General features: G+C 41.0%; 1 long non-coding RNA gene across 2 annotated transcripts in view; it reads right to left on the reverse strand.

The window, feature by feature from the left end:
* LOC125101746 (uncharacterized) overlaps window positions 1–24,421 on the reverse strand; it is a 164,915-nt gene that overhangs the window by 76,233 nt on the left and 64,261 nt on the right. For both annotated transcript variants that reach the window (XR_007127913.1, XR_007127912.1), the window contains exons 3-4: window positions 2,376–2,554; window positions 1,364–1,496 (exon numbers count right to left, since the gene is read on the reverse strand). This is a non-coding gene — a long non-coding RNA (uncharacterized LOC125101746). The remainder of the gene's footprint in view (window positions 1–1,363; window positions 1,497–2,375; window positions 2,555–24,421) is intronic.

A 24,421-nucleotide genomic window follows, 5' to 3' on the forward strand; every position in this document is an offset into this window, starting at 1 on the left:
CAAATCTTGAGAGAGACTGCAGTGCATAAACCTTCAAAAGGAGGCCCTCCTTGGGTATTCAAAACATTTGATCACACCACAAGATCCTCTTGTTTCGAGCAAAAATCACCAACAAAGAAAAAGACAGTTTCTATAAGATACTTGTTGGGAGTTTGGGTTTGTTTGGAATGGCGGTTATTTCTTCTGGGACAAATTGTAAATGTTAACAGACAAACCAAATTATGTTGATGGAATTAGGAATGAGAGGTTTAAATGAATGACTTCAAATAGGTATATCTGTAATATCCTAGGAGAGTACGTTTCTTTGGCCCGTTGCTTTGGGTTTTTAAGAAGGATTGGAACAAATGTTTCTACATTAAAGCAGAATGCTAAGGTCAAGATGAAGAGAATCGGTTCTACTGAGCTTTTGAAACAGAGACAGGACAGGATCGATCTTGAGGCATACAATAGATTAGCTTCCATTTGGAAATAGGCAGGAACTCAAGATACAGAACATAAAACTTTCCATTGGATTCCTATTTTATTTCTTTTGTGGCCACATGTGTCTGTCTAATCTTGACCACAGAATCAGCATGTTAAAAAGACTTTGAGGGTTCATCGAATCCACACCCAAGCTTATGGGAAGACCTCCCACTAAATCTCCAGACACATGGGGACTTACCCTATTTTTAAAGACCTCCACGAAGTCTTTACAAAAAGTGTTCAAACACCAGCTCTCCTGCCAGCAGTCTCCTTGGCTTGTTGAATTTGCATTGGCCCCACCTCCATTAATCAATCCCACCCCAGCAAATAGGACCAGCCCCTTGTCTCTTAAACATTCCAACATCTGCCAGCGCTTATGTGCACCGTGTCACCCAGCTCTTGCCCCTGAGCTGGCAGTCTTGTTCTAATCTCTGTGGGGGCCAAGGCACAGGTGTGGGTCTCAGGCAGCCAGGGCCCCCACACTCCCCCACATGGCCACTGGCAGCCCTCAGCTTCTGAGGGGAGGCAAATTCCTAAACACTCCAGAGCTTTGGAGTGTTTTATTCTTCACAAGGAAAAAAGATTCATAGATCTTCTATTAGGGAAGCGGCATGTGACACATGACATGAAATATTCGCGCCCCCCCCCCCTTTACAGTGGATTGATAATTATTTAGCTTCCCCAGATCAAACTCTCAATCAAGCCTCAAGCTCTGTGGGGCCAACTTCGACCGAAATTCCCCCTCTGCTGGCTTGAAATGGCAGGTAAGTCAACTCTCCTTCTCGTTAACATGAAAGAATTGGAGGTGTTAGGAATAGCCCCAGGACTGAAAAAACAGGTACGAACAGTGATGTTTCCCAGGAAATGTCTGTGGCCAGAACCGTGAATGAGGAACACTCACCAAGCCTGAGGGGAATGTCTGCTTTCCTTGCCGCTGCTATCCTTCGGCCTCAGAGTGCCTCCTGAAACGCCTTTCCTCCTCCGTTTCCCCCATCAGGGCTTGCAGCTGGCCCCTCTGCTGGGCATCAGAAGGCCTGAGAGGAACACATGGGGGTCATCAGTAGTACCCACCAAAGCAGTCAGGATCATATAAGGAGAACGGGGACATGGCCACAACCCACCAGCGCTCCGCAGACAGACCGCCCCAGAGGCGGCAAGGGCTGTCCACCCCCCACCTCGCTGTGAGAGGCTCATGCTGTTTGAGCATCTGCTTCACGTTCAGCAACAGAAGCGAGGATGCCTGGGGCGACTGATGTGACTGTCCACTCCAGTCCACAATGACATGTCCCTGAGAAAAACACGAAACCCAGCTGGAAATGGAGAGGCTTTCGGAGTCAGTCTCCTCTCAGGTGGCACAAATTTTCAAAAACCCCGGCCCCTTATACCAGGGCCATGACCTAGGGAGTTAGATACACCAGCTAGACCTCCGCAGATAAGGCCACTCACTTCCCTCTAACTTCCTGCTTGTTGTACTCGCTCTGAAGGCCTCAAGCTAAAATCAGATTTTGATATTTAGTGTAAGAACTATGGAAAACTCCCCCCACCTTCATTTATCAAAATCATGTTTCAATCTCCCTTAGTTGTTTCCACACTGAGAAATCACACCCCAGTTCTTACAGCCCCGTCTAGCTCAGATGACCTGAAACTGATGTGTGCATTTGGATCATGTTAAATCAATGTTCCCAAAGCTTGGGTCATCCTTTCTATCGCAAAGTGATTTTCCCAGACTAAATGAGGATATTTTTATGTGGCAAACAGATTGCTTATACAAACTCGGTTCATGTGACTTTTAAAGAAAGCATATAAATTACACCACCATAAACCTTTCTTTTTTCAGGTTTGTAACCTTTTTCAGGGTCATAAATATCAGACTTGATCATCTTTGGTTCCTAATCCAGATGTCACTGTCTTACCGTGCAAGCCAAAAGAGTCTTAGAAAGGGTAGCAGCGCCCCCTGCTGGTTTCCTTTGCAGGCTGAGTTTTTACAAGGTTGAGGTCTGGGTATGAAGTCCTTTGATGCTAAAATCCCTTGTAGTTAAGAGAGGAAATGAGGTTTTGAATGTGACGTTCTTCATTTCCTCAGCAACGCACCCTGCAGCAAAGAGAGGTTCACATTTCTTCCATTATTATTTCTACCGTTTAATACGGCCAGCCACATTAGACCTGATGACATCTCAGTGGCATTGTTCCCTATTTCTAATCGTGTGTGACAAAACCATCAGGGGGTTCAACCTATCCCCACTCTATGTAATACTCCCACTCCAGGAAACTGACCAGCACTCCTAGTGATCTTTGAGGTGGTCCCTCAGGAATCACAGTAGGACAAGGACAGCCCACTTAAGATGACAGAACCTGGTCCCATGCCATTCGGGTTGTTACTCTGGAGACCAACTAAGAGCTTCAGCTGCAGTAAGAGAGCCCTGATCAGTAGACACGTTGCATATGATCGATCCTGATCTGAAAGCAGCTTACAAGCCCAAACTTGCCAATCACTTACTACCAAAGGAATCCCTATGGATTTAGAAAACCAAGAGACCCTTTTGGGTGGCTGGATATGGCATATTATCAATGCAGTCATTCATTATCCAACAGAAATATCATTGTGTTCAACAAATATTTAGTGAGCATTTACATCGTCCTGGCACAGCATAGGCATCAAGAATACCATATTGAACAAAAAAACAAAACCTGCCCTTCACAGAGCTTGCTGTGTCAGGAAGAAAACAGGCAACCTACAAATAATCCCCAAAATGAACGTATTACAAACTGTGACAAAGGACATGAAGGAAAGGCACACAGTGCCAGGGTGTCATATATCATCTAGGGGAGTAGAGACAGTTTCCCTGTATAAGTGACATTAAAACTAAGATCAGGAGGACAAATGGGAGTTCCAGAAGGTTCAGACAGAAGGGAAGTGGGGAGCATTTCAGGCAGAGCAATGAGTATGTGAAAAGCAGCTAACTGCCAGGCAGAGAGGGTCAAGTTGTTGGATGTGAACTTGTCATGGGTGTCTGTGTCTTTATGACATTATATCTATAAAACGGATCCCCCCCCTCCAAAAAAATAGATTCTAGAAGCTACTAAACCTTTCTCAGCAATTGACCAAATTCCTGCAGCAAACTGAGTCATCAGCTCATATCTTGGGAAAGGAGAGAATAGCAGCCAACCCTTGTACACAGTGGCCTTCTTCCAGTTTTAAAGCCTACCCACTGGGAGGTCAGGATCCCACTGAGTTCTTGGGTTTGCTTGCACACTTGTGACTGCTTGCACCATGACCCTGTGCCAGAGTTTTCTCTTATATGGACATCTGTTTACCTGGATCTCTCAGCTTCCCAGACACCAGAAATTCCTGTACTTAATAGTGCTTCTACGCTAAAACTTCCCAGAATTTTACCCTGGCCTTCTTTGACAACGCCTCAAAAGGATGATCTGCAACATTATTTTATTTCTTTATTTCTGATATTTTAACACTCACTTAGAATTTACTGTGTGCAAGATGAGTTCTACATGCTTCACAAATAGGAACTCATTAAATTCTCTTGATAGGGGCGCCTGGGTGGCTCAGTGGGTTAAGCCACTGCCTTCGGCTCGGGTCATTATCTCAGGGTCCTGGGATCGAGCCCCGCATCGGGCTCTCTGCTCAGCGGGGAGCCTGCTTCCTCCTCTCTCTCTGCCTGCCTCTCTGCCTGCTTGTGATCTCTCTCTCTGTCAAATAAATAAATAAAATCTTTAAAAAAAAATTCTCTTGATAACACTCAGAGGTGGTTACTAACATTATCCATCTGCATGTTACAAATGGAGAAACTGAGGCACCAAGAAGATGAGTGGCAGAACCACAATTTGGCTTCTAGAAACAGAGCTCAGAACGGTAACTCCAGGTAGCTTCTTCTTAGCAACAGTAGAGCACTCAACCAATAGGGGGCAACACTCTCTCTATCACACTTCTCTGCTGTCATGTGCTGGTCCTCCTCCTGGGAATGCCTTCCCATCTCCTCCTCCTCCTTTAAGCTCAGTTCATGTAACATCTCCTCTGCCAGGTCCTCTCTCTCCCCGACATGATCTTTCTTTAGTTTGTGCTGCCTCTCAACCTTGTGCTCGTGCAAGGGTGGGGATTAGGATGATGGGAATTGGGCAAAAGTAAAGGGGTGCCAAAACAATCAGAAAGAAAGATCCGTAAGACTTATATTGTAGGAAAATGTACATAACATAAAGTTTGTGATTTTGACCTTTTTTTAAAGTTTTTTTAATATAATTTTTAAAATTTTTTATAAACATATAATGTATTATTAGCCCCAGGGGTACAGGTCTGTGAATCGCCAGGTTTATACACTTCACAGCACTCACCATAGCACATACCCTCCGCAGTGTCCATAACCCCCACCACCCTCTCCCTACACCCCTACCCCTGGCAACCCTGTTTGTTTTGTGAGATTGAGAGTCTCTTAGGCTTTGTCTCCCTCCTGATCCCATCTTGTTTCATTTATTCATTTCCTACCCCCAAACCCCCAATATTGCATATGTACTTCCTCATATCTGGGAGATCATATGATAGTTGTCTTTCTCTGATTAACTTATTTCGCTAAGCATAATACCCTCTAGTTCCATCCATGTCATCGCAAATGGTGAGATTTCATTTCTTTTGATGGCTGCATAGTATTCCATTATATATATATATATATATATATATATATATATATATATATATATATATATATACCACTTCTTCTTTATCCATTCATCTGTTGATGGACATCTAGGTTCTTTCCCTAGTTTGATTATTGTGGACATTGCTGCTATATACATTCAGGTGCACATGCCCCTTCAGATCACTACATTTGTATCCTTAGGGTAAATACCCAGTAGTGCAATTGCTGGGTCATAGGGTAGCTCTCTTTTCAACTTTTTGAAGAACTTCCATGCTGTTTTCCAGAGTGGTTGCACCAGCTTGCATTCCCACCAACAGTGTAGAAGGGTTCCCCTTTCTCTGATCCTCGCCACCATCTGTCATTTCCTGACTTGCTAATTTTAGCCGTTCTGACTGGGGTGAGGTGGTATTTGTGGTTTTGATTTGTACTTCCCTGACGCTCAGTGATGTGGAGCACTTATTCATATGTCTGTTGGCCGTCTGGATGTCTTCTTTGCAGAAATGTCTGTTCATGTCCTCTGCACATTTCTTGATTGGACTATTTGTTCTTGGGGATGTTGAGTTTGGTAAGCTCTTTATAAACTTTGGATACTAGCCCTTTATCTGATATGTTGTTTGCAAATATCTTCTCCCATTCTGTCAGTTGTCTTTTGGTTTTGTTAACTGTTTCCTTTGCTGTGCAAAAGCTTTTGATCTTGATGAAGTCCCAATAGTTCATTTTTGCCCTTGCTTCCCTTGCCTTTGGCGATGTTCCTAGGAAGAAATTGCTGTGGCTGAGGTCGAAGAGGTTGCTGCTTGTGTTCTCCTCAAGGATTTTGATGGATTCCTGTCTCACATTGAGGTCCTTCATCCATTTTGAGTCTATTTTCATGTGTGGTGTAAAGAAATGGTCCAGTTTCATTTTTCTGCATGTGGCCATTCAATTTTCCCAACACCTTTTGTTGAAGACACTGTCTTTTTTCCATTGGACATTCTTTCCTGCTTTGTTGAAGATGAGTTGACCATAGAGTTGAGGGTCTATTTCTGGGCTCTCTATTCTGTTCCATTGATCTATGTGTCTGTTTTTGTGCCAGTAGCATACTGTCTTGATGATGACAGCTTTGTAATAGAGCTTGAAGTCCAGAATTGTGATGCCACGAACTTTGGCTTTCTTTTTCAATATTCCTTTGGCTATTTGGGTCTTTTCTGGTTCCATATAAATTTTAGGATTATTTGTTCCATTTCTTTGAAAAAATGGATGAGATTTTGATAGGGATTGCATTAAATGTGTAGATAGCTTTAGGTAGTATAGGCATTTTGACAATATTTTTTCTTCCAATCCATGAGCATGGAACATTTTTCCATTTCTTTGTGTCTTCCTCAATTTCTTTCATGAGTACTTTATAGTTTTCTGAGTATAGATTCTTTGCCTCTTTGTTAGGTTTATTCCTAGGTATCTTATGGTTTTGTGTGCAATTGAAAATGGGATTGACTCCTTAATTTCTCTTTCTTCTGTCTTGTTGTTGGTGTAAAGAAATGCAACTGATTTCTGTGCATTGATTTTATATCCTGACACTTTACTAAATTCCTGTAAAAGTTCTAGCAGATTTGGAGTGAAGTCTTTTGGGTTTCCACATATAGTCTCATATCATCTGCAAAGAGTGATAGTTTGACTTCTTCTTTGCTGATTTGGATGCCTTTAATTTCTTTTTGTTGTTTGATTGCTGATGCTAGGACTTCTAGTACTATGTTGAATAGCAGTGGTGATAATGGACATCCCTGCCGTGTTCCTGACCTTAGCGGAAAAGCTCTCAGTTTTTCTCCATTGAGAATGATATTTGCGGTGGGTTTTTCATAGATGGCTTTGATAATATTGAGGTATGTGCCCTCTATGCCTACACTTTGAAGAGTTTTGATCAGGAAGGGATGCTGTACTTTGTCAAATGCTTTTTCAGCATCTATGGAGAGTATCATATGGTTCTTGTTCTTTCTTTTATTAATGTATTGTATCACATTGATTGATTTGCAGATGTTGAACCAACCTTGCAGCCCTGGAATAAATCCCACTTGGTCGTGGTGAATAATCCTTTTACTGTACTGTTGGATCCTATTGGCTAGTATTTTGGTGAGAATTTTTGCATCTGTGTTCATCAAAGATATTGGTCTGTAATTCTCTTTTTTGATGGGATCCTTGTCTGGTTTTGGGATCAAGGTTATCCAGCCTCATAAAATGAGTTTGGAAGTTTTCCTTCCATTTCTATTTTTTGGAATAGTTTCGGGAGAATAGGAATTAATTCTTCTTTAAATGTTTGGTAGAATTCCCCTGGGAAGCCGTCTGGTCCTGGGCTCTTCTTTCTTTGGAGATTTTTGATGACTATTTCAATCTCCTTACTGGTTATGGGTCTGTTCAGGTTTTCTGTTTCTTCCTGGCTCAGGTGTGGTAGTTTATATGTCTCTAGGAATGCATCCATTTCTTCCAGATTGTCAAATTTGCTAACGTAGAGTTGCTCATAGTATGTTCTTATAATTGTTTGTATTTCTTTGGTGTTGGTTGTGATCTCTCCTCTTTCATTCATGATTTTATTTATTTGGGTCTTTTTTCTTTTGGATAAGTCTGGCCAGGGGTTTATCAACCTTATTAATTCTTTCAAAGAACCACCTCCTAGTTTTGTTGATTTGTTCTACTGTTTTTTGGTTTTTGGTTTTTGTTGTTGTTGTTGTTTGGTTTCTATTTCATTGATTTCTGTTGTTTTGGGATGAAATGTTCTGAATATATCTGTGATGTCCATCTGGTCCAGTGTGTCATTTAAGGCCTTTATTTCCTTATTGATCTTTTGCTTGGATGATCTGTCCATTTCAGTGAGGGGAGTATTAAAGTCCCCTACTATTATTGTATTATTGTTGATGTGTTTCTTTGATTTTGTTATTAATTGGTTTATATAGTTGGCTGCTCCCACGTTAGGGGCATAGATATTTAAAATTGTTAGATCTTCTTGTTGGATAGACCCTTTGAGTATGATATAGTGTCCTTCCCCATCTCTTACTATAGTCTCTGGCTTAAAATCTAATTGATCTGATATAAGGATTGCCACTCCAGCTTTCTTTTGATGTCCATTAGCATGTAAGTTGTTTTCCACCCCCTCACTTTAAATCTGGAGGTGTCTTTGGGTCTAAAATGAGTTTCTTGTAGACAGCATATTGGTGGGGTTTTTTAAATCAATTCTGATACCCTGTGTCTTTTGATTGGGGCATTTAGCCCATTTACAGGTAACTATTGAGAGATATGAATTTAGTGCCATTGTATTGCCTGTGAGGTAACTGTTACTGTATATTGTTTCTGTTCCTTTCTGATCTAACACTTTTAGGGTCTCTCTTTGCTTAGAGGACCCCTTTCAATATTTCCTGTAGAGCTAGTTTCATGTTTACAAATTCTTTTAGTTTTTGTTTGTTCTGGAAGCTTTTTATCTCTCCTTCTATTATCAATAACAGCCTAGCTGGATATTCTTGGTTGCATGTTTTTCTCGTTAGTGCTCTGAATATATCATACCAGTTCTTTCTGGACTGCCAGGTCTCTGTGGATAAGTCTGCTGCCAATCAAATATTTTTACCATTGTATGTTACAGACTTCTTGTCCCGGGCTGCTTCCAGGATTTTCTCTTTGTCACTAAGACTTGTAAATTTTACTATTAGATGACAGGGTATGGACCTATTCGTATTGATTTTGAGGGGGATTCTCTGCACCTCCTGGATTTTGATGCTTGTTCCCTTTACCATATTAGGGAAATTCTCTACAATAATTCTCTCCAATATACCTTCTGCTCCCCTCTCTCTTTCTTCTTCTTCTGGAATCCCAATTATTCTAATGTTGTTTCGTCTTATGGTATCACTTATGTCTCGAATTCTCCCCTCGTGGTCCAGGAGTTGTTTGTATCTCTTTTGCTCAGCTTCATTATTCTCTGTCATTTGGTCTTCTATATCACTAATTCTCTCTTCTGCCTCATTTATCCTAGCAGTAAGAGCCTCCATTTTTTATTGCACCTCATTAATAGCTTTTTTTAATTTCAACTTGGTTAGATTTTAGTTCTTTTATTTCTCCAGAAAGGGTTTTTATTTCTCCAGACAGGGTTTCTCTAATATCTCTATGCTTTTTTTTGAGCCCTGCTAGCACCTTAAGAATCGTCATTCTGACCTCTAGATCTGACATATTACCAATGTCCATATTAATTAGGTCCCTGGCCTTCAGTACTGCCTCTTGTTCTGTTTGTTTGTTTGTTTGTTTGTTTGTTTGTTTGTGGTGAGTTTTTCTGCCTTGTCATTTTATCCAGATAAGAATATATGAAGGAGGGAATAAAATACTAAAAGGGTGGCAAAGACCCCAGGAAAATGTGCTTTAACCAAATCAGAAAAGACCCCAAATCGTGGGGTTGGCGGGGAGAAAGGAGGTAAAGAGAAGTTCAGGAAAAAAAATTTAAAAAAGAAAACAAATAAAGAAAAAATATAAAAAAGAAAAAAAATATATATATATAAGACTGGTGACTACAACAGGGACACCCACTTAATTTTGGGAGTATTTTGGTCTCTTAGAAGAAACTACCTCCCAAAATTTTAAAGAATGAAAAACATATATAAGGGTAAACACAGTGAAGAGATGGAATATGACTATAAAGATGAAAAAAAATTTTTTTAATTTCTAAAAAAGGAGTTGATAAGATAAGTTGGTTGGGAGAATAAAGAAAAAGAAGGTGGAGAGAATTTTCTCTGACTGGAGACTAGAACAAAGCCCTGTGCTAGATTTAGGGTGTATTTTGATCCATTAGAAGAAGTTGTACCCCAGATTTTTTTAGAAAAAAAAAAACCCTATGTGTATACAAAAAATAAAGTTAGATACAATGAAGGATAAAATATGACTATAATAATGAAGGTTCAAAAGATATTTTTTTTAATGGAAGGTATTGTTAAGATAAACTAGTTAAAAAACATTAAAAGAGGAAAGGGTACAATTTAAAAAAATAGCAGAAGAAAAAAAATAAAATTTAAAAAAATTAATTAACTTTGCAAGACTAAAGAATCATGAGAAGAAAGCCATGAATTCCATGCTTTGCTTTCTCCTCCTCTGGAATTCCGTTGTTCTCCTTGGTAAGTGAACTTGGTCTTGGCTGGATTTCTTGTTGATCTTCTGGGGGAGGGGCCTGTTGTAGTGATTCTCAATTGTCTTTGCCTGAGGCGTAATTGCACCATCCTTACCAGGGGCCAGGCTAAGTAATCGGCTCAGGTTTGCTTTCAAGAGCTTTTGTTCCCTGAACGCATTCCATAGATTTCTGGAGGACAAGAATGAAAATGGCAGCCTCCCAATCTCTGGCCTATAGGAGCTGAGAGCTCGGGGCCCCACTCCTCAGTGCAAACTCGGAGAAAAGCGCTCAATCACTCGCATCTCCCCGGCCTCCGGCCACACTCCGAGCTCACCCAGCCTGTGACCAAGCGTCTCTGTCTCTGGCACACAGCCCCACTTGGAGTCTCTGAACCCCACAGATCCCTGAACTCTTCCAGGGGGGTCTCCCCAGATCTTGTCGGGTCCCTGCTCACAGAGCAGTGGTCTGTGCCACAGATCACAGTTCAAGGTAACCCCGAGTTGAGAGCTTACTCCTCAGCTCCATCCCTGTAGCCAGCTTCCCCGCTCTAATACCTGTGAGCTCTGTGACACTCAGACACCCCCGATCCTTCTGTGACCCCGTGGGACCTGTGTGGGCTTCACCCCATCTTAGCCTCTGGAGCGATGTCCCTCAGTGGAGCAGACTTTTAAAAGTTCTGATTTTGTGCTCCGTTGCTCTGCCACTTGCTGGGAGCTGGCCCGTCCCCGCAAGGTCTATCTTCCCGTCGCTTTGGATTCACTTCTCCACTGGTCCTACCTTTCAGAAAGTGGTCGATTTTTTGTTTCTAGAATTGCTGCTCTTCTTCTCTTCAATCTCCTGTTGAATTTGTAGGTGTTTAGAATGGTTTGATAAGCTATCTAGCTGATCTCCTGCTACCTGATGTTGTCTCAGCCTGCCACTTCTCTGCCATCTTGACTCCTCCCTCAATTTTGACCATTTTTAAGTGTGCAGTTCAGTGTCATTAAGTGCATTCACAATGTTGTGCAACTACCACTTCTATTCATTTCCAGAATTTTTTATTTCCCCAAACAAAATCCCTGTACTCATTTAAGAAATAACTCCCCATTTCTCCTCCCTCCAGCCCTAGTATCCACTATTCTATTTTCTGTCTCTAGGAATTTACCTCTTCTAGATATCTGGAATGTCTAGATCATTTCGTTTCATCTAGAAATGGAATCATACAGTATGTGTCTTTCTGTGACTGGCTTGCTTCACCTAGCATAATGAAGTTAAATAATATTTTAATGCAGGGTTTTTAACAATCAAAATAAATACAGAAAATTCATGATGAACAAAATATCAAAATTTTAGACGATAGGACCAGTATCACTAACTTTTCCTTTTGCCATAGTTCCAAGGCAGCTTAACACTGATCCAGTCTGAAATTTTTGATATTTTTTTATCATGAATTTTTTTACATTAATTTTTGTTTTCAAAAATATTGCATTGAAATATTATTTAGCTTGATAACTGACTTTTTGGGGGGCGCCAAGGCAAGATAAGTGCCTCCTATGTCATATCATAGACCCAGCTCTGGGTAGCAAACCCTATCCTTCTACCACCCCAAACAGTGTACAACCTGAGTAAGATATGATGTGCTTATATGCAAACATAGCTTCAAGACAAGTCTTCCCTTAGCCACCACCACCTCCCAGTGGGACCACTACCCTTCAGCTTCTCTTATACTCTTGAGCCATAACTGGGCCCACAGCTCTAGTTTGCACATTTAGCTGCACTGTGATTATTGTCTTCTATCTGCCTTTCTGGTCTGTGAGCTCTTTGAAGTGAGAGACTGAATCTCTTTCATCATGGTAGGCACTCAGCCTTGTACAGTGCTGGGTTCATAGAGGACGTTTAATAATTATTTGTTGAATGAAAGTCCCTTTGGCTCTCTTTCCCACGATGAGTATTTCAAAATAGCAAAGTGACATTTTGCCTTTATCTGGTTTAGTTCCAATAAACCATATAGGATTATTACATATTGCATACTATATGTGATGTATATATTATAGCATATAATTATGACTTTAGTTCCATAATTCATATAGGTCCATGTTAAAGGGCTGGTGACCTAGAAAACCCTAACTGTGGCATAATTCAGAAAAAAAATTTTGGAGTTCCCTGGCCTCCTACATGTTCATAGTCTTCTAGGCCAAGGACAAACCACTCTTGCCTCCTCCAGCTGCCTTTGCCCATTCACCATCTTCCTTGGACTGCTGTGTCACAGGCAAGAGACAGGCGTTGAGCATTATTGGAACAGAACCCACTTCTGGTTTCCCAAAGCAGTGATTCCACCTCTGTTTCTGCTTGACAAAAGTCCTGTCCACATGCTGGCCTGGCACGCTTGGCTGTCCCACTCCTGGCTTATGGACCTGGCTGCACCTCCAGTAGGAATGCCTGCACCCCTGTTTGGTTTCCTGATCTTACTTCCTGTCTTGTGGCCACAGTCCTGACATTGGCTTGTCTCTAACCAGAATCTATGGCCAGCATCCCCTGTGTTCCAAGTCTTGGCATCATGATTTATAGACTTCTCACATTTGAATTTAGTTTGGACTCCATCATCTCAATTGAGATTTCACTTCTTATTTGATGCCAGTAGAAAATGAAGTTTCCAAATCCTTAAGTGCCTAGAATTGTTCATCTGGCTCTACAAGTAGAGGTCTTTAAAGCAAAATTAAACAACACACCATCCAAAATCTCAGCTTCTGAATTTATCACCCACCCACCCTAATGAAGTTTGTTTCCCCAATAGCTAGAGTTTTGCTTGGATTGATTTCGCTATAGCTATTGGATCACTTAACTTTATAACTAGAAATTTTCTTCCTGGGGCGCCTGGGTGGCTCAGTGGGTTAAAGCCTCTGCCTTCAGCTCAGGTCATGGTCTCAGAGTCCTGGGATCGAGCCCTGCATCGGGCTCTCTGCTCAGCAGGAAGCCTGCTTCCCCCCTTCTCTCTGCCTGCCTCTCTGCCTACTTGTGATCTCTCTGTCAAATAAATAAATAAAATCTTAAAAAAAAAGAAAAAAAGAAATTTTCTTCCTCTTTCAGGATGCCTGCTGTTTCTGAAGTTCCTCCTTCCCTTCTGTCTCCATAAACAGTCTTCAGTCAGCATGCACAATTAAGACCAATTGACCAAAGGGGTTTGATAAGCAAGTGCCCAGGTAAGACAAGATAGCAACAATTGTCTCAGAACTATTGCATCACCTTTCACAATACTTAAAAATAAAGTCAGAGCTAAAACCAATTCAAATCGATCTTTCCAGTTTGATGAATGCCAAAATTATTTTACAAAGATCGAAACTGGAACCAAAAAAGGAAGAGTTCAAGGAAGATATGTCATCCAAATTCATCTTGAGACTCTGGGAGAACAGCCCAACTCATGAATTTTTGTCATGAAATAAATGCCCATAAGCATTCACGAAAGTATACATGTAAAAATACTGTAGTTCCTTCATGGCATAATTCAGGCCTTTGAAGGTAAGTGTGTTTCATGGCATTGATCCGAATCTCTTTCTTTATATAGAGTCTGATTAAAAACAATGAAACTCATTTTCATTTGTACCCCATAGATTTCTTTATAATATTTCTTTTTAATACTATTGGGTAACTTGGATAAATATGCAATGATGAAATTATTAGTATGTTGTTATTTTTACACACATATACTGCATTAGTTTGCTATGGCTGCTATAACAAAGTGCCACAGGCTAGGCGATTTGAACAACAGAAATTTATTGTCTTGTGTTTCGTGAGGCTATGAGACCAAATTCAAGGTGTCGGTAAAGTTGGTTCCTTTTCAAGACTATGAGGGAAGGATCTGTTCCAGGCCCTTTCCTTGGCTAGTAGATAGCAATCTTCTCACTATGCCTCTTCATGTCATCTTTCCTCTATGAATGCCTATCTCTGTGTCCAAATTTCCCCTTATTAAAACGATATCAGTCTTATTGGAAAGGAGCCACCATAATGAACTTATTTACCTCTATAAAGACCCTATCTCTAGATAAGGTCACATTGTGGGGTACTGGGGGTTAAGACTCCAACATAAACTTTTTGTGGGGGTTGGATATCAAAATTCAACCCATAACACATATCATATTCATGTTTTTATACCTTTCTTCACTTAAGGAAGGATTTAAGATAAACATGTGCAACAGGAAAAGTAAATTTAGAAAATATGTTGGTCAGTTTTCCCCATGTTCATGGGTCTTCCAGAAGAGCTGCTTTCCATTGTGGTAAGGACCAGCCCCTTGGAGGAGAATAAAGAAGCAGGACAATTTCCTTTGTTTCCTGTGGGTCATGATTTTCTGAAATTATGATGTGATGGATTATGATGTGATGGAGGGCATGGAAAATTTTAACATAGATATTTTATTCTCAAGTTCATGAAGCCCTAGGATTAAATGGCGCAGTTCATCATTTGTTGAAAGAGCAATCTACCCCACCTTCATCACAGCCCATACTCATTCTTAATCCCATTCTCATGTCACCAGTCAGAATTTGCTACATATTTTGTAGGTCCAATGCAAAATGAAAATGTGGAGTGCTTAGGGGAGTGGGTGTTGGGCAAAATGGTTAAGGGAGAGGGAGGAGATGCAGGCTTCTGTTTTGCAATGAATAAGTCATGGAAATCAAAGTCACAGCATATGAGGGAAAAAAGAAAATATTGGGTCTTTTGTTCAAAAATTATTACAAATTTTTTGTGGAGCATAACAAATAGCATGCAGGACATGGGGAGTTAGGAGAAGGCAGTTGGGGGAAATTGGAAGGGGAGGTGAACAATGAGAGACTATGGACTCTGGAAAAAAATCTGAAGGGTTTAAAGAGGTGGGGGGGTGGGAGGTTGGGGGAACCAGGTGGTGGGTATTAGAGAGGGCACGGACTGCATGGAGCACTGGGTGTGGTACAAAAACAATGAATACTGTTATGCTGAAAAAAAAAAAAAAAAGCAAGGACCACGGGGCAAACTATGCTGAAGGAAAAGAAAATCAAGGACCTGCTTCTTCCTTAACAAGCCTGTGTTACTTGAAGACAGAAGATAAGTTGTGAGAATGGGTAAAACTGCTTTTATGAGAATTGTAGTTATTGATGACTATAATTAATCATATTTGATTGTTTATATTGCATTGTATTGTATATTGAATGTATTCATAACAGAAATCTTAAATTTCTTATCAGAAGGATACATGTAACTCTGGCGTGAGATGCTAACCAGAAGTTAAGTGGTGATCCTTTCACCATGTGTACATATATCACTCTGATATACACCTGAAAGGAATAGCATGGTACATGCCAATCATATCTCAATTTTTAAAAATAAATGAATAAACTGGAATTGGCAAAATGTAAAAAAAAAATTATTACAAATTTTAAGACAGCAACATCAGAGCATTAAATCAAGTGTGGTGCTTTTCTAAACAGAGCCCCATGCAGTCACACAGCATGTATACACACGAAGCCAGCCCTGAACACAGTGTATTTGAAGGAAGCATACCAAATACACATTTTGCAATAGTAAAAATATTGTTAAATTGTTTGCTTTGGTGAAACTTTTAGTGGAGGATGCAGGGCACAAGTGAAGGGAAGAAACTACATTACTAGTCAAAGTTTTGGGTTGGTGGGGAGACTGAATCTCAGTGACTTACCCAAGGTTTACTTCTTGCTAGTTGCACTGGTCAATCAATAACCCTGTGACACTTTCTGCAAGCAGCCCAGGGGCCTTCCTTCTCGCAACTGTACCATCTTGGAGTTCTTGGCTTCCAATCACAGGGAGTAGAGAGAGAATAGACAAAGCCTGCCCTCTCTGCGTTGTTCCAGACCAGAAATGATATATTATCTTTGTTCATGTTTTCATTGACCAGAACCCACTTCAGTGTTCCCAACGTAGCCTCAAACGGGCTGGGAAATAGTTTCCTTGTGTGCTCAGGAAAAGGCAATGAATTGGTGAACATCTAGCTTAACTCTGCCATGAAAACTATCAGCCTCCATGGAAATAAAAGAAATCCATCAACTACATATTAGTTAAGTGTCAACTAAGGGACAGGACTGTGCTGGTCTTTGAGAAGAGTTTGGAGAAGGTATTTCAGTACCCACCTTTCAAAGGTTTAGTGCTTTGTTGTGGAGGTAAGACACACAAACACCAAAAAGAGCAATATCAAAAGAAGTAACTATATCATGTGGGATTAGGAAAACTTCGCATGCGAACTTGTACTTGAGAAAAGGTGGAAATAAATGAAAATTACCCAAATAAGAACAAGCAAAAACTTTTTATTCCAAGCTTGCTATAGCAAGGGAGTCTGCCACCATCTCTTGCATTTGTCAGAGGCTCAGAAGTGGGCAGAGGAATGGGAAAGCTATACAATGAAAGAAAGACAAGGCTGCAGGGCCCTGACTAGAAGTGGTTGGCATGAGGAACCTGTAGGTGAGCTAACTAAAAGTGGCACATCCTGTATGATTGGTTAAGACTTCCTCCAACTATTCCTAAGTTGGAAATGGGGGCAAAATTATGGAAATTATTAATCAAGTCCTAGATTTGGGGCCCATTATTCACAAGGTATTATTATTTGGCTTCCTAGACTGGTTGCTAAAAACAGTGGTCTGAGTTCCTACAAGTCTGAGTTGTGGGTAGTAGGTTGGCTTCCTGGACCGGCTACTACACGCTGTGAGTCAGAGTCCTATTTTTATATATGGTCTAGCTATCATCTGTGTTTTTCAGTCTAACAGGAGCTCCAGAAAGACCATGGAAGGACAGTCCACAAATGGCAGGAGCAGAGATTATTTTTTTACAAAGAGGAGCAAAGAACCAGATCAGTATGGATATTTCATGTTCACTCACTCACTTATTCATTAATTTCATTAACATTCATTGGATATCTACTCCCTGTTAGGCATTGTTCTTGGTGCCTGGTAATAAGAAAGAGGGAGATATAATCCTCAAGCAGTTTATGGCCTCTCTTATGCATGGTCCTGCTGGCGCTTTATAGAAAACAATTTGAGGGGCTACTTTCTCATTTTTCCCAAGATGAGATATAACTAGTACCACAGATACATAGGACGGAAGTTAATTAATCACATACAATGGGTACCTAGGGCATTCAGGGTAAAATCTCACCCAGAGATTAAGAGGGGATGGAAGGAAAAGATGGACATGTACAAAACAAGTGTAATAAAACATTGTTAAGAGGCCTTCCCCACTTCCACTTAATAATTCCATGCTGCCTACCAACCAACATCACCCAGATGCAGCCATTAATGTCTAGCCAAAGACAAAGAAGTCAGAGTCAGTTTCCCTTAACTTTTAGTGAGCCTGATGGTGGATTTGTTCATATCCTTCAATGTCATTGTATTCATATACAGTATTGACCCAGTAGTTTTCAAACTCTGATTCCCATAGCTGGGTTAAATATCCCTCCTTAAAGTTGCCAGGAGGATGGATGCCTGAAATCAGTTCTCTGTTCAGCCCTCTAAGCTGACAGTCCTAAGCAGGCCATTGAATACCAAATGATGCCTCCCAATCATGGGATATAGATACCATGAAATTCATCTTTTTACCCCTCTAATCCTTTGGAGAACAGTCCATGTCAGCAGGAATGTCAGAGAAGAATTTGGGCTTTATGAAATTGAGCATGTTGCTTTAAACATTTATGTCCATTGTGTATATGGTCTCAGAAGACAGTGCTAGCAGCTCCATCCCGTCTTATAGCTGAGCAGTTATGAGGTTCACACTGTGTTCGGTGAGGGACACAAAGGAATGAAGAGCAGATTCTACTGAAGCTTCAAGAATGATCCCTCAAGAGTGATAACCAACGTAAGAAGAAACGTGAAAGATACATCCACTGGGACAGATCAGATTGGAAAAGCCATCCCAGGTAGACCAGCCTGGCAAGCAAAGGCCCAGATGGATAAAATAGCATGGAACTTTCCAGAATAACAAATGCTTCAGGTTGATCTTCTCCTAAATATGCAACTCTGGATAAAACCCATCCTCTGGAGGCAAGATAACATGGTGGATACTCTGCCTAATGTTTCCAGTCAGTCCGGTTCATTTATGGAAAGAATTCATTAAAGGATGTGGCCAGAGAACACAGGAAGTTGCATGTTCGCCCACAGCAAATACCCCTGGCCTCGGAAACATTCTTCTTACATCCCCAGACCTGGATGCACTGCCAAGCTCACTGGGTCCCTGCCAAGGATCCAAAATCACATACCATATTGCATGTGATTTTATGCACTTACCCTTGACTTCCCAGATTATTAATGAGATTATTACTGCATCTGCTCCCTGGCATCCCCTGCTTTCACTCATAAATCTGGTTCCCTAAATTCCTCCAGGACAGAAAGCAGGGAGGGGAGGTACCGAGCTCAGGAGAGCCTCTCAGGTAAGCACACACATCCTCCCAGATGCTGCTCCATAGTTGTCTGGTTCCCTCTACCTCTGAGGCAAGAGACTTGTGGAGTCTTCCCCTCCCTATATAGTACATTCCTTTCTCTACTTCTTGCCCACAAAATATGCCTGGCAGCTCTGGTGACCAATGAACACATTGTAAAGAGGGAAACAGGTGAAGTCCTTCCCCAAGTTTAACAATCCATGGACCCACATCAGCACATGGCTGTGTTTTCCCTGTTGGCACCAGAGTAGGGCCTCAATGTACAGTTGTGCAGATTGTACCTTGTCCGAGGAAGGGATATGGAGGGGAGAACAGGCCCTCACTGTGTCCTAAGTCCTGATATGAGGCAATATCCATCAAGAGGACATTGAACCCCTTTGTTTTGCTGAAAGACACTGTATGAGTTAATATAGCTCTGAATTTCAAGTTATATGAATTCTAAACTCTCAATTAATACATCCAAATACATTCTATTCTGAAGGAGTTCCAGGATGATAAGTTCCTACCTCCACCAGTAATACCAACTCATTTCTGCATCAGTCTGAATACCAATTCAGAATCCTTGTCTTGTGAAATATACACTGAAGAAAAGACTGGAAGTCAGCTGGAATGGTTTTGGCCCTTGGATCATTAACTTTATTCATTCATTCAACTAACTATTTATTAAGGATCTCTTCCATTCCAGGAATGGGTATAAGTACTCTAGGGGTACAACAGTGAATAAAATAGACAAAAATCCTAGCCTTTATGGCATTTACATGGAGGAAGGGAGGGAGACTAGCAGAGGGAGACAGACAATAAATAAACAAAATTAGTAAATGAAATATATGGTGTGCTAGATAGTCAAAGGTGTTGTGGAAAAAGTAAAGCTGGGAAAGAGGGTAGAGCTATCTGGGGGGGAATTACAAGTATAAGCAGTTAGGCAGTAAGGGATTAGGCCATGTAATTAAATGGGGGAAAGCATTCCAGGCAGAAGGAATAGCAAGGACAAAGACACTAAGGCAGGAACATCCGAGGCTTATCTGAACTAGCCAGGAGGCCAGTGTGGCTGGGATGGAGTGATCAAGGATCAACAAAAATAGAAGATGCAATCTAACAAAAGACCTCATATAGCCACTTAGCCTTTACATCCTTAGTTCCCTCTTCTGTAAAAAAAAGAAAAAGGGAGCAGTAATACCATTTCATAGGGAGCCAAAAAAGTGCCAGAATATATTTGGGAGAACTTGGTAAACCATAAACATAGTAAGGCATTATATAACTGAGACATCTATCCTTTCCCCCTCCCATCCTAATGCCATCTTCACTTTTCTTTCTCTGTGTCCCTACCCAGCCATGGGTACCACACAAAATTGTAGTATTCCTGCCCAAATTTCCCCAAAATGTGGTGTGAACACCACCACCCCCTTCATATCCTGACTCAGCTATACATAGAGGTCTTTCGCACCCAATGGCTGCCCAATTTTAGAGAAGGAAGGAAATGCCCACCAGATACATTTAACCACCCACAAGCTACTACAAGGAGTCAGCCATCTATTACAGTGCCTAGCACAGAGGACAAGCTCTGTAAATGCCTGGTGATGTAGATGGACTTGAAAAGGACTTGTAAAGGAATTTAAGGGGCCACCTGGATGGCTTAGCTGGCTAAATGACTGCCTTCAGCTCAGGTCCTGATCCTGGAGTCCCAGGTCAAGTCCTGCATTGGGGTCTCAACTCAGCAGGGAGTCTGCTTCTCCTTCTGACCCTCACCCCTCTTCTTCGTTTTCTCTCTCTCATTCTCTCTCTCTCAAATAAATAAATGAAATCTGAAAAGGAACTTACTGCAGAGGCAGAAAGAAGGAATAATAATGCAAGTGACCGCGAAACAGAAGCCAAGTACTAGAGAAGATCTACACAGACACTCATAATTAAGATAAAATTCACAGGTAAATCTGTAGAATGTTGGTCTCTAAGGGACAACCTGCTTGCCTTTGTCTAGCATTTAAAGCCACACCTTCAAGCCAGATGGCTACCATGGGCATCTGTTCTCCATATGAGGACACAACTCTGCTGCGGTTGAGCATATTCACAAGGGAATTGGGAATAGGTACAATGGAGAAATTCCCAGAAAAATCAAGGCTTACAGTCACACTGATCTATGGGACCAATTTACGTTTATTGGTTTATCCCACGGGAAGGTTGATTCTAGCATTTGATGCTCAAACTGAATGGGGAACTGGACATTGCCAGGGTTCTCTTGGCTAACAACTGGCTGAACTAGGCCAGTTGTTAGCCAAGAGAACCCTGGCAATGTCCAGGGGTAATGCAAGCTAAATTCAACTAGAGAGAGGGAAGAGTCAAACTTCAGGGCAACCAAACACAAAAACCAAGTTTAGAGGCAGAATAAGAGCAGGAGTGAGGAACCAGGAGCTCAAATCTGGCAGGGAGGAGACCAAAGAAAGAGAAGCAGACTCCCAGTGGAGAGAGACCCAAGTGGTCACCTCAAAGAGCTCTGGGGCACACTGGTAGTGAAGTCACCCTGACTTAAAAGGCAAAAAGGAGGTTCCACAGCAATTTAGGAAATAGACATCCCGCAAGCCTTCTTCACAGCCTGTTTGGTGATATTGAGTGAGTCCCTCTGAGCTCTCTCCCTTCCTTCTACCCACATTTCCCCCAAGCCCATGCTGTTACTTTTGATACAATAAAAATGCTATTATTAATTCTCTAACACGTCCCTTATATTCCCATACATTTCATATTTCACACTTCCTATCTCACACCTATTTGACACACACACAACTATATGGTGTGAAGGGAGCCTGGCAGACATCAGTACTCCCATTATACAGGTGTGAAAATAGATCCCATTATACAGAAGTCAGAGATGGAATTGTGACTGGAAACAGGATCTTCCACACCACATCTAGTTCAATGCAGGGCTGGGGCTTAGAAATCCTGGACAACTTCATGCTTAACATAGTAACAGAAAAAAAAAAAAAAACAAAACAGAAAACAAAGCAATGACTTCATTTCTCATGTATCAGCATTCGAACTGTGCTTTGGTAGATGCTGGGTTATGATGAGGCAAGACAGATTTCTGGTGAGGGATATGAAGTGTCAATATACCTCTACCAACTGGTCAGAGTCACATATCCGCCGTCATCAACTTGCTCCTGTCCTTATCTAATAGACAGCAAAGGTGACATTGTGCTTTAAAAATAAAAGGATCCTAATCTTTGTAGTAAGGCCCTAATCAAGCCTTTCTGACTCCTATGAAGACAGGCAACAAGCATTCCAGTCTCAGGACCAAAATTTTCTCCCCAGTGTCACATTAGTTTAGAAAGAAGAACATTGTTCCTCCTTTCACTGAAGAGAAATATATCTACATATATATGTGTATATATATATACACATATATATGTATATATGTATTTATATTATAAAATATGTATATATTTTAAATATATATATATTTATATAGAAACATAAGCAAAAGAGCCTCTTCCACAAAATCCAGCCCCCACCAACAAGACGCACATTCTAAGACAAGTCATGCTCTTGGTGCTTTCTCTCCATTAAGGTTGTTTTGTTGCTCATTAGATTTCATTTCACCTCCACCTAGGTGCTAGGAATTTACACAAGATATGGTATGTTTTCACCCCGGGTCCAGCTCCTCCCCTCAGAGATGATTCCGGTGCATTCATCTGGCTCAGAAATTGGGATATAATCACCTCAACACATCTCTGTGGTTTCATCTGAAACACAGGCTCTTCCACCGGCCTTTTCCCCAAGTCTGTTTTGAAGAAAATCCGAACATCGTCCTTAAACCCTGCAAGGCCCTGAAAAGGGCAGCTTTGGTAGATCCAACAAATTCTTGTTTCTTGACTTGGAGAAGGCCAACAGAAAATCCTGTACCATTTCAAAAAACACAGTTTCTGGACTACCACCAGATCTCTCTCTCTCTCTCTCTCTCTCTCCAGCAAGTGGTTTTTACAAGCACTTCGAATGTATCTGTTTAACACAAATTATTTGGTTCTTTTTTTTTTAAAGATTATTTATTTATTTGACAGACAGAAATCACAAGTAGGCAGAGAGGCAGACAGAGAGGAGGAAGCAGGCTCCCTGCCAAGCAGAGAGCCTGATGCAGGACTCGATCCCAGGACCCTGAGATCATGACCTGAGCCACCCAGGCACCCCAAATTATTTGGTTCTTAATAAAGTACTGGCACATCTAGATTTCTACAGCACATTTTTGCCTTTGTGAGGATTTTAATATCTTTCTCTCTGATACGAGTCCCAAAAACCTCTGGGTGAGCAGAGCTGGCCTGGGACTGTTACAGGCTAGATGTCCAAAATTAACAGCTATTGGAAATTTTTATTTATTTTCTTCTTCTGTTTGAGTGTACTTAATGCTATTAAAGTTCTGTCTGGCAGCAGGAAAGGGTATAAAAGTGGCCACTCAAGAAAAGCCATTTGGCCATTTGTGACAACAGCTGCCTGATATTGCATTTGATTTAATTGGAAAAGGATGCAGGAAGTCTGGGGCGCATTAAAGAAACTCAGGGTTTGGAGATCATAGGAATTTTCTCCTCTATTTTCTTCTAATAATATAACCATTATTAAGTAATTTATTGAGTGTCAACAACATACTAGACACTTTTTAAATTATTTGAAATGGACTGATTAAGGGAAAATCATTTAAACTCTTTTGGAAGGGCTCTCTGTGGACCTTCCCAAGCATATGTTCAGCTGACAGGGTGACACTGTCATTAAGACCATCCCCCAATAGCTATGGAGTCAAAACCAAGACCCTGAGCAGGCATGTAAGGCTCTCTCTCTCCTCTTTGGCCCCAGCTGTCTCCAAACCTTCTTCCACCATTTAGTTTTCCAGCCACAGCACAGCATCTGCTGGCTCCCCAGGCTCGGTACCCTCTCATTCCCCAGCCCTGGCACCACTCTTCCCTCTGCTTGGCATACCCTTCCCACCTGCCTTGCTTAGGGAATTCTTCTTCCCTCAAACACAAGCATCAGATCTAGCAATTCCACTGCTAGGTATATACCTGAAAGAACTGAAGGGACTCAAAGAGACATATGCATACCCGTGTCCATGGTGGTATTATTCACAAAAAAAAAAAAAAGGTAGAGGCAACCCAGGTGTCCATCAACAAACAAATATATAAAGAAAAATGTAAAGAAAATGTGGTATGTGTATTCAGTGGAATGTTACTCAGCCTTAGGAAGAAAGGAAATTCTGACACACACTACAACATGGAAAAGCCTTGAGGACGCTATGCTAACTGAAATAAGCCAGTCACAAAAAGACAAATACTATATAATTCCACTCACACAAGGTACTTAGAGTCATCAATATCATAGACACATAAAGTGCAATGGTGGTAGCCAGGAGCAGGAGGAAGGAGAGAATGGGGAGTACTGTTTAATGGTAGAGGTTCAGTTTGGCAAGATGAAAAGAGCCCTGTGGATGGATGGTAGTGATGGTAGCAGATGGATGTCAATGAACTTAACACCATTTAAAAATGGTTAAGGTGGCAAATTTTAAGTAATGTGTATTTTACCACAATTTTTTAAATTTAAAGATTGGAAAATGAAAAAAAAAAAGAATTTTAAATCTCAGCAACTCTATGAAAACTTTCCCCATTTCCCAGCACCAACAGAATTGGTCCTTTCTTCCTCTGAGTTCCGACTCAGAAATTAATTCAAAATTAATCTAGCCTTTTTTTTTAAGTAGATATGGGTGGTATTAATTTTTCAGATCTCAAGAACACATGAACACTCTAAGTCTGCCTTTAAAAAGGTAAAAAATGTAT

The sequence above is a fragment of the Lutra lutra genome, chromosome 6 (assembly GCF_902655055.1).
Source record: "Lutra lutra chromosome 6, mLutLut1.2, whole genome shotgun sequence".
NCBI classification, from domain to species: domain Eukaryota; kingdom Metazoa; phylum Chordata; class Mammalia; order Carnivora; family Mustelidae; genus Lutra; species Lutra lutra.